The 11,388-nt window shown below is 45.1% G+C and overlaps 1 pseudogene; it reads right to left on the bottom strand.

Moving 5' to 3' along the window:
* Positions 1–3,562: 3,562 nt before the first annotated feature.
* LOC145406521 (U6 spliceosomal RNA) lies at positions 3,563–3,656 on the bottom strand (annotated as a pseudogene).
* Between the last annotated feature and the right edge of the window lie 7,732 nt (positions 3,657–11,388).

Raw genomic sequence — 11,388 nt, forward strand, 5'->3', positions numbered from 1 at the left:
AATGTTGTACACTTCTTTAGACAAATTAATACCTTTCACTTTCCTCTTTCGTCATGACACAAAAAAAAAAAAAAAAAAAAAAAGTTTCAGAACAAACTCAAGTTTCCTCATGGTTAGACCATTATTAATATTACTGTTTATCAGCAATCGCTGCTGGAAAGCAATTCTTTTTCCCCACATGCTAGCTTAAAAGGAAAAATAAAATAACGATGATAGACTGTACCTGCATTTCACCATAAAAACAGCTTTTATGCTGCCCATTGTGATTCTGCCAACTCTCACGAACATTGTTTGGCACTTGTTACTGCTATACCTGTACGTTTACACGTGTCTCGAAGAAGGTTATCTACTGATTTATGAATACAGTACAAAGCTCCCGCACCAATGGAGTAAGACTGTAATACTACATACATTCACATAAGCCAGTACGAAAGTGTAGTCTTCAGCATCATATAAACCAGACACATCTTCACCATACCGGATTTTCATCAAATAACTATATTAAATACAAACTTAGCACCAAAAATGGTTGGGATACATATCATACTGTAACTTAGACTGAACTTTACACGTTCTTCAAATTACACCAACATGAACCCAATGCTGCGAAAACCATATCCCTGTTTATCAAAATATGCAAAATAAATTTAGATTAAATTACTCTTCAGTGACCAACACAAATTCCGGCCTTATAATGAAAATACAGGAGGGACATGCTTTCAGTTCATGACTAAAGTGTTAATGAAACCTGAGTAACTTTCAGAAAAAAAATCATTATTTCATTATCAGCTGATAAGGGAAAAAAACTGACGACTACCTGCATCAACAAGCATAATGCAGTGATCTTTATATTTGTATCTATCTATCTCTATCTATTGCCAGACGCCATAATCCCGTAAGGGGTGGCCATTTGAGTTAGCTGTTTTACGGGGAGGGGCACTAACCCTCCACCAATCCACTTGTTGACACGTAGGGTGCATGTATGGTTTGGTAATATGGTTACCACCCAGCGTTGTAAATGGTTTCTTGGCTTACAGGAAACCATTTGGCTTGTCACTCAATGTAAAGCCACCTGTAAAGGAAAGAAAAGCAATAAGAAGTGACAGGAAGGATGGGAGAAATAGGAAGAGAGGAGGACAGGCACAGAAAAAGAATGATATAGCTAAGGAAGGAGTAGCAGCACTACATCAAGTGAGTTGATGATGATCGCCAGCTGAAAATCTGCAAACAAATACTGTAACTCTAGCATTCTTTTATAATAAACACAGGCTAACAACAGACATAATATACAAATAACAATCCAGTAACTAAGCACCCAGTTATTGTGTACCACAGTTAAAAGCAGATAAAAAAAAAAAAAAAATGGAATGCATAAGAACATATCATTCGACACTGAATCTGCCTTGCTACTTTTAAAAAAGTAGACACAAATGAACCCTTCACTGTCATTGGCATCAACTGACACATAAGTAACGCACTGCCAGCAGTCATGTAAGAACTGCAAGTTAGCTGCCTCAGGGACTATACACGATCCCAACAATCTCCAGCCTCATTATATATATATATATATATATATATATATATATATATATATATATATATATATATATATATATATATATATATATATATATATATATATTGTTATGCTAAGTGTTTAAGAGTCAGTTTCCCGTCCCTTGAACGCTTAGTGTGCAGCTGGGTTCTCTTTCTAAACCAGAGCTTAGACAAATTCTGAGAGGACACAAAAACTCAAGGCAACAACCTTACACGTGTATTGAATATTTCTACATGTGGAACAGATAGATGTCACAACAACAGGAATCTGGGTAATTATAAGTCATGTACTAGTATCGAAGTATCACACAGGATCCTATTTAGACAATAGTTCAGGATAGCAGGTGAATGGCACACTAAATGGTGTTTGTAATATTTCGGGCAGGGGAATAGATCACTGTCACTTGGAGGGGAATATACGGTATTTAAGTTGGGGAAGTATTTCACTGGTCTTGCAGTGAAGGCGTCTGTTGTTCACTGAAATCACTGCACTCTTCTTGCTGTCTATGTCACTGCTTGCCCAAATCACAATTAGCACACATTACTAAGCCTTATACCTATGTTCTCTTGGATAATACACTGCCCGATATTCCGATCACTATTATACTGTCATTGCACTCTTCACTCACGGTCGGTGGGGCGGCGGCGTGGTCAGTGGGGGGCGGCGAGAGGACTCAGCCCGACTCCTGATGGGGGCTGAGTCCCGCCTGTGGCCTCTGTTTCCAGCGGCCACGGGATCACTCGTAGGGGAGTCCTCTCTCGTCCAGGGCTGGGGGCGGTGAAGGGCCCTGTGCTGTCAGGGCTGGGCGTCGGAGTGCGGCTCTCAGGGCTGGGACCGAACAGACTCCTGAAGCACGCACGTAGCTTCCTGACGGAGGACGAGGGACGTCTGTGTCAGGGTGGGGAGAGGCCTCGCCCGGGGGTCCTGAAGACGGCTCGGGGGCCCAGTGGCTGCGGCCTCCTGCCGTCGGGGACGCCGTCAGAAGTGAGCTGTGGCGTTGGTCGTCGTTGGAGTCCGTCAGGTAGGGTCCCTCTGGAGCTGGCTGAGCGGAGTACAATCCTGTGGATAGCACAGGGCCTCTCCACTGGTCCTCGGGACTGGGACCCTCCTCCTGGAGGATGTCACATTGTGGGAGTGTGGCAGCACCTGATGGAGGAGCGGCTGCTGACCGTCTCCTGCCACAGGGCGTGGCCACTGACCGTGGACTTTTAGGGACATGGCTTCCGGCCGTCACTGGGGCCTGGCTACTGGCCATGACCCATGTGGGTGAGCAGCTACCGGCCGTCTCCTGAAGGAGAGGTGAGCAGCTACCAGCCGTCTCCTGACAAAGGCGGGAGTAGCTACCGGCCATCTCCTGAGGGAGGGGTGAGCGGCTACCGGCCGTCTCCTGAAGAAGGCAGGAGCGGCTACCGACCGTCTCCTGACGAAGGCGGGAGTGGCTACCAGCTGTCTCCTGAAGAAGGGGTGAGCGGCTACTGGCCGTCTCAAGGGCACCTTCAGAGCGGCTACCAGCCGTCTCCTGACAAAGGCGGAAGCGGCTACTGGCAGTCTCCTGAAAGAGGGGTGAGCAGCTACCGGCCGTCTCTAGGGCACCTTCAGAGAGGCTACCGGCTGTCTCCTGACAAAGGCTGGAGTGGCTACTGGTCGTCTCCTGAAGAAGGAGTGAACAGCTGCAGCCCATCTTGAAAAGGGCATGGCTACCAGCCATCGCTGGGGTGCTGCCTGGAGCTAGAGTAATAGCTCCACCCCGATCCTGTCAAGGATCAGCTCGCCTGCAAGGTAGTCTCCTTTTCCTGCTATTTGGTGGCGGGCAAGTTCCGGGTCATAGGGGCGTGTGGCCCGGGCGGACTTATGTCCCTGTCACCCGGGGTCGGGCCACACTCTTTCTGCCCCTCCGTAGGCTCCTCCTGGAGGTGTTGAGTTGCCTTCAGTTGCTATTCCCGGGATTTTATATATATATATATATATATATATATATATATATATATACATACTGGTACATGTATATATAGTGTATGCCTCACGATTTTGTCATCTTTGCACAGGGGCCATGCTAATTCTCTGTATCGTTCTATATATGTACTGCTGAAGCAAGTACGATATAGTGTATGCTTTTTTTTCTTTTCTTTTTTTTTTTTTTGGTATCGCTTAATCTTAATTTACTTTATTCTGATACTGTATCTTGTCACTCCATGCAGTATGAAGTCCATAAACCTTGCTCATAAAAGTCATGGCCACATTGCACTTACTATCACTTTTCAGGAGTACAGAAAGAAAAAGGTGTGTGTGTGTGTGTTGGGGTGGGGTTGCAAGAAGCAGACCGAATAAGAACTGGGACGGGGTCACAGAGTGTGACCTCGAGGTTAGGGAACCAAATAAGGAGGCTGCCGGAGATCGAGCAACGTGGAGAGCCAACATCTGATGACCAAGGCCAACACATGCAATCATGCTGGAGCATTTATAAATGAAACGGTACTGAAGTGCCCATCCCCATGGGATGCCCAGGTAGGGGTGTCACAACACCCACCCCAAGGAGGACCCACAGCCCAACACCAACCCCAGGAGACCACAGGGAGTGCGTAAGGCCCAGGCGAGACAGGCCTATGTCCCCCGTGACCCAGCACCCCTCTTCCCCACAACGCAGCCACCAGCAGGAACACTGCCCCAGCGGATTACACTGCAGCTGAGCCAGCTCTCGCCAGGATCGGAGTGGGACATGTCCTAGCACAGTCTCAAGCAGCACTGCGGTGACGACCACCATCCACTCCTTGGCCGTTGTCCCCTGCAGCACCACGGTGACGGCCACCATCCGCACCGGGAAGAAAGAGATGGCCACCATCCGCTCTTCAGCTGCAGCCGCTCCTGGGAGCAGCACCACAGTGACAGCCACCGTCCGCTCTTCAGCTGCAGCCACTCCTGGGAGCAGCACCGCAGTGACGGCCACTGTCCACACCGGGAAGGAAGAGACGGCCACTGTCCACACCGGGAAGGAAGAGACGGCCACTGTCTGCTCTTTGATTGACAACCCAGAGTAAGGCAGAACCGTGAAGATGGCCACTGTCCGCACTGGGAAGGAAGAGACGGCCACCATCTGCTCTTTGGTTGTTGTCTCGAGTGCCTGTGGAACCATGGTGACGGCCACCGTCCACACCGGAAAGGAAGGGAAGGCCACCGTACGCCCTTTATCCACTGCCCTTGTGACTACCCCTCTGGAGGAAGTCCCTGGCTCGGGCCACCACCCATCCAGAGGCCGAACAGGATGCCTTTCTCTCTCCCCCCACAGGTGCAGTTCTCCTGAAGAGTTGTAGTTGGAGGAGCTTTGGCGAGGGCCCATCACGAGCCTGGGGATCAGTGCCCTACAGCCTGTACCCAGGCAATGCCCTCCACTGATGGACTGTGTGAGGAAAGGACGCCGCAGGCAGCTCCTGACGGCAGCTCGATCCAGCAGAGACCACAGCCCCCAGATGCCCAGGGGCATCCCTAGGACTCCGGGGCGTGACCTCCCCAGCCCCGCTAGCAGGCTGTCCTCCTCCAGGAGGAGGCGGAGGCAAGCACGCCTGCTTGCCCTGTTCGGCCCCAGCCCAGAGGGACCCCTTCCCCATCAAGGCCCCACAAAGGACCTCCCTCCATGCCGACCAGCAGCCCATCTCAGACGACCCAGCCCCCAGCAGTAGTCCCGTGCCTCCTACAGGAAGGCACACCTGACAAGCCACCTCCCATGCCCAGGCATCACCTGTAAGGCAGCCCAAACCCACAGCAGCCCGGGCCAGAGTCCATTAGTCCAACTGTGTGCTCTTAACCTGATTTGTGTTTATTATTAATATTGTACTTGTTCTGATTGTAACTAAGGTAATACACGTGTGAGGCTGGTCAGCCAAACTTTTATGCCCTGTTCCTCTTGTTGTGTACTGTATTCTAGTTCCGGTCTTGAAAGAGAACCCCAGCTCGGCAGCTAGTGTTCTAAGGACGAGACGTCGGCCTAAGAACACCTACCATGACAGGTATGATACAGATATATATATACAGTAATCCCCCCAATATCCGATGTAATAGAGCCAAAGGCATGTCCGGAAAGTGGTCCTGTCCGGATATTGAGCCCCAGCCTCCTGGACTTGTACTTATTGGCCCTGACTCAGAAAAACATCTATACAACTCCCCCTGGACATTCATTGCACCTATTTAAGACCAAATGACACCAATAAGGGACATAAAAGAGTGAAATAAATGCAAAAGAACCATAAAATCAGGTTTTAGAGGTGAGTTTATACAATATTAAACATTCTGGGTACTTACAACAAGTCCCTGGCTCCTGGACTGGTTTGAACTGCCAGTTTGCAGTCCACAGTTAATCCTTTGCACTCTAAATTCTAAATTCTTAACATTGCACAACACTGTAAATTCCCGTGTGTTCTAGTGGCGAGGTATTGCAGTTTATTCACTGTTTATTCACAAAAAACGAGCACCTGTGGCTTGCACTGCTATAAGCATCTGCTCTCGATCGGAGGTAGGCTGTGACTGTTGATGATGGTGGGGTAACAGAGTTGCCAGATTGCAACGGCCACATTACCAAACTCCTCAATTTTCATTACCATTTTTAACTTTCATTACCAAATTCATAAAGCTAGCATCTATTCTTCACTAATTATATTCAAAAGTGGAAATACATGTAATCACTCTTCTTGTAATTAACAGCATGTTGATTATAATCATGCTATATAGGCTATCAAATTAATCAGAGAGAGCAAACAATCCACCATCTCCATCGTGTGTATCCTCATACATATGAAAAATCCATTTGGTATTGTATTATTCTGATTCATTACCAAACGAATTTTTCATTACCAAATTGGCCCACATTTGGTAATGAAAAATACCAAATGGCAACCCTGACAGGGGAAGGGGGAGGAAGGAAGGAGTGAAGGGACCATGGTGTAACAGCTGTTCAGCGCCATGCGGCAATTTCAAATTACAGGTGGGAAAAAAGTCAGATTTTTTTCGAATTTTTTGCAGTTTTTGGCCCATTTTGGGAATATTGGATCCCGGGATGAAAATGTCCTGTTTATTGGGAATGTCCAGAAATTGGGCATCCGGATATTATGGGGATTACTGTATATATATACATATATATATATATAATATATATATATATATATATATATATAAATATATATATATTGTAAGTAGGTGGGGGTGCCCACCATCCACTCACTCAATGTAGTGCTGCTCTCGGGTGTCTGCCCTGTCCTCTCCTCCATCCTTGTTTCCTTCCATCTTCTTCTGTCTTTTTTTCCTTCATTCTTTTCTCTTCCTTCTGCCTACGGGTGACTTTACACTGCCTCTTCTGTCTTTCATTCCTTCATTCTTTCCTCTCCCTTCTGCCTGTGGGTGACTCTACACTGCGTGACAAGCCAAATGGTTTCCTGTACATCAGGAAACCATTTACTACGCTGGTTGTTAACCATATAACCAAATTTTGGCGCCTGGTGGTTTAGTGGGTAATTATTGTGCTCCAGTCGGATTGAACCAGTAAAGGTTTATATCCAAGGGGTGATTGGGGTTTATTGCTCATGTAATGCCACTCAGGGATGAGTGAGGCTGGTCACTCTCATCTTAAATGTAAGGACCAACTGCCTAGCCCCGGGCTTCTACGCTCCTCATGGGGCAATGTAGGATTGGATGATGGATGGATGGATAAATATATATATATATTTCACCAAATGGTGAAATAACACATAATAGAAATGAAATAATCAAAGTGATGGAAGAAGTCTATGGTCATCCATACAACTCAGATGCCAGACTATGCACTGAAGGAACCCAATATCTACAGAAAGTCCAGTTATAACTATAGAAGAGACAGAAACATCCTTGAAAAGTATGAAAAGAGGTACAGCATCGTGAGAAGACGGTATCACTGTGGATTTCATAAAAGATGCAAGCATAACTGCCCTGGAAAAACTACAAAATGTCTCAGAGAAGGAAAAATCCCCAAAGTCTGGAAAAAATGCAGTAATAATCTGGAAAAAATGCAGTAATAATCTTAATACACACGAAAGAAGACTTAAAAGATCTTAAAAACTACTGACCAATTAGCCTGCTGCCAGTTATGTAAGTTATTCACAATGACAATCACAAACAGAATTTCAGACATGCTGCACTCTAACCAGACTTAGGAACAAGAAGGCTTTCGAAGTGAATTCTGAGTCAATCATCGACCACATACATACAGTAAATCAAATACTGTACAGTAGCTGAGAAGACAAACAAGTACAGGAAACATGTGTAGGGCATTCACTGATTACAAAAAAAGCTTTCAGCTCTGTAGACACAACATTGGTTTTGACTGCAATTTGCAGACATGGTGTAGGTAAGATCTACTGCAGAAGACAGTGATCCCTTGGATACCGCAATCATTGGTACAAAGCATTTCATCTAATAACAAAATTGTGCAATAACAAAAACACAAAACCTATGGGATTCTCCTAACTGGTACTGGGCATCCAAATGGAAGCCAAAATTTCCCCTTTCACAACATTTTAGACCCACTAAATACACACACATTGTTATCAGAAACATGCATAGGCATGGTTAACATAAAGTGATGAAAATGGCACACAGAAGAAATTATGTACCACTGAGAGGCCTAAGATAGGCATGAGGTAAGGGGTTCTGAGACTTGAGGGTGGAGTTAGTGGTCTCCACCATTTGGTATTAATTCCTCGAGTAGGGCCTCATCTTTAATTCCTTCAGAACCATCAGAAACCAAAGACACTGACCATCATTGTCAGTAGAAACCAGCTCAGGTACACAATAACGATGTTTTGAGCCAAAAATGCACTGTAACAACAGGAGTGCGGATTTTCATCTTACAGTGATGACAAAAACCACTATAACCAAGTGCACAATAAGAACCATGGGACCACTGTAGTGGAAGACATACAGTACAGAGACGGAACAGCATTCATTAAGCTCCATAGAGACAGTGGAAAAAATCCCAGTTACAAAAAGGTGTAAGGCATGGTGACCCTATCTCACCAAAATTGTTTACTACATGCATAGGAGTATTTAGAAAGCTTAACTGACAGTAATAAAGGGATTAAAACAGAAGATGGATATCTGAGGAACCTTACATTCGCAGATGACATCGTTCTATTTATTAGTGAGCCAGGTGGACAAGCGCAACAGTTGACAGAAAACTTAAACAAAGAAAGCCTTTCCATAGGACTGAAGATGAATAACAAAAAGACAAAAGTCATGTTTAGTAACCAGGCTGATATTGAGGAAAAATGAATCCAAAATTAAGTTTTACAATTAGTTAAAGAAGTTGTATATCTGGGGCAACTTGATCAGAGATTAACCTGCATTTGAACTTGAAAGGCGACATATAAAGCTGGGTTGGAGCGAGTCTCACAGACAAAGTAGCATGGCACTTTACCATTGTATTTAAAGTGAAGTGGTCAATGAATGACTTTTCCCTGTAATGACTTGCAGCTAACAGACATGGACAATGACTGAACCACTGGGAAGAAAGTTAAGACGTCTCCAGGTATGAATGAAATGAATGATGGTAGGAATCATTTTAAGAGATAGAAAAGAATTAACTTTCATGAGGAAATGGACTGGAGAAGCAAAGAGACATAAAAAAAAAAAAAAGGGGGGGCACCATATCTGTAGAAGACAAAACAGATGGACAAGCAAAGCAGTGAACTGGGTAATAACTGATTCAAAAAGACCAAGAGCAAGACCAGCAACTAGGTGGTGTGATAAAAATGAAAACTTACATCAGGAGATACAGGGTCCCAGGGAAGCAAGTGATAAAGATAGAAATTTTGTTAGAGATCTTAGGTTTCTGGAATGGAAACAAATGGCACATAACTGGGAAAAATGGAAATGTCCTACAGTACAATGTTATGGGAGGCAGAGGGTAAATGCAGATAAAACAAAAGTGATGAAATCTAGGGCTAGTAGGGTACTGTCAAAGCAGAGGAAGAGTATGTGTCGTTTGTCACAAAGGTATGGTTAGTAACTCCATCCTGTGCATTATTTGTAATAACTGGGTGCATATGAGTGTAAAGTGGAGGGACTGTAAGAAAATGTTCTGGAAAGAGGTGAAAAGAGTAAGACAGGGTGGAAGTGAAGTTAGCAGGGGAGTGAAAGATAAAAATGGTAGATTACTAGTGGAGAAGGGAGAAAAAGTGAGCAGATGGAGAGAACACTTTAAGGAACTGTTGAACACAGAGGATGGAAGTAATACGAGTATAAGTGGCTGGGGAATGGCTGGGAGAAGGAGGGAGGTGAGACGACAGGAAGAAATCAGTAGGAAAGAAGTTGTGGAAGCAATGAAGAAAGTGAAATTGGGGAAAGCCCCAGGAACTGATGGAGTGTGTAGTGAAATGCTGAAGTATGGGGGAGAGACAGTATTAGAATGGATGTGGAAAATGTGCAGATTGCCCTAGTAGGAAGGTAAAGTCCCGGATGATTGTAAGTCAGGTATAATTATTCCCTTGTACAAAGGAAAACGGGAAAAAGAATGTGGTAATCATAGGGGCCTCTGTCTTCTTAGTATAATAGGAAAAGTGTATGGTAGGATACTTATTGACAGAGTTAGAGAAAGAACAGAGGAATTAGTTGGAGAAGAGCAGGGAGGCTTTAGGAGGGGAAGAGGCTGTGTAGATCAGATATTCATTCTTAGATCTTTAGTGGAAAAGTTTCTAGAGAAGGGAAAGAAGTTGTTTGCGGCTTTCAAGGATTTGGAGAAAGTATATGACAGGGTGGACAGACAAGGATTATGGAAAGTATTAAGAATATATGGCATAGATGGGAAGTTGCTGAATGCTATGAAGAGTATGTATGATGGTGCTAAGGCTGCAGTGTGTGTGGATGGTGAACTGAGTGAATTTTTCTCTCTGCAGGTTGGGTTGAAACAGGGATGTGTCATGTCTCCATGGTTATTCAATCTGTACATGGATGGGGTAATACAAGAGGTACAAGGTAGGGTAGTGGATGTTGGAGTGGCCCTGGTGAGAGAGGATAGTGTTTGGAAACTCCCTGTACTGTTGTTTGCAGATGATACTGTGTTGTTGAGTGAAGACGAAGGAGAACTGCAAGGCTTGGTGGATGAGTTTGGGAGAGTGTGTAAGAAACGGAATCTAAAGGCGAATGTAGGGAAGAGTAAAGTGATGGTCTTTGAGAGAGGTGAAGTCAGTGAATGTACAGCGAGGTTGGATGGTGAGAAATTGGAAAATGTGAGTACGTTTAAGTACTTGGATAGTGTGATGAGTAAGGATGGAGGTTTGGAGGGTGAAGTGCTTGAAAGAGTACAGCAGGGAAGAAAAGTTACTGGTTCCTTGAAAGCAGTGATAAGAAGCAGGGAAGTGAGCATGGAAGTGAAAAAGTTACTACATGACAGTATTGTGATAACAACTCTAATGTATGGAAGTGAAGCTTGGACGTTGCTGGAAGGACACAAGTCAAGAGTCAGAGCAGTGGAAATTAGTTATTTAAGAGGAGCCTGTGGAGTCACATGGAGAGACAGGCTGACAAATAAGGATATAAAGGAGCGTTGTGGTGTGGATGTGGATGTGATAGGAAGCGTTATGAGGAACACATTGAGGTGGTTTGGCCATATGGAGAGGATGGAGGGTGAAAGACTGAGAAAGAGAGTGTATGTGAGTGAGGTGGAGGGGGGAAGAGGGAGGGGGAGGCCGAGGATGAGATGGAGGGATGGGGTGGAGAGGTATATGAGAGAGGGGGGTGTGGGCTGGGAGCGGGGCAGTGAAATGGAGGGGGACAGTGCGACGTGGAGGCAATTTGTTTGCGGCCACCCCGAA

The sequence above is a fragment of the Coenobita brevimanus genome, chromosome 70 (genome assembly GCF_032717465.1).
Source record: "Coenobita brevimanus isolate Jiangsu-jjx chromosome 70, ASM3271746v2, whole genome shotgun sequence".
NCBI lineage: Eukaryota > Metazoa > Arthropoda > Malacostraca > Decapoda > Coenobitidae > Coenobita > Coenobita brevimanus.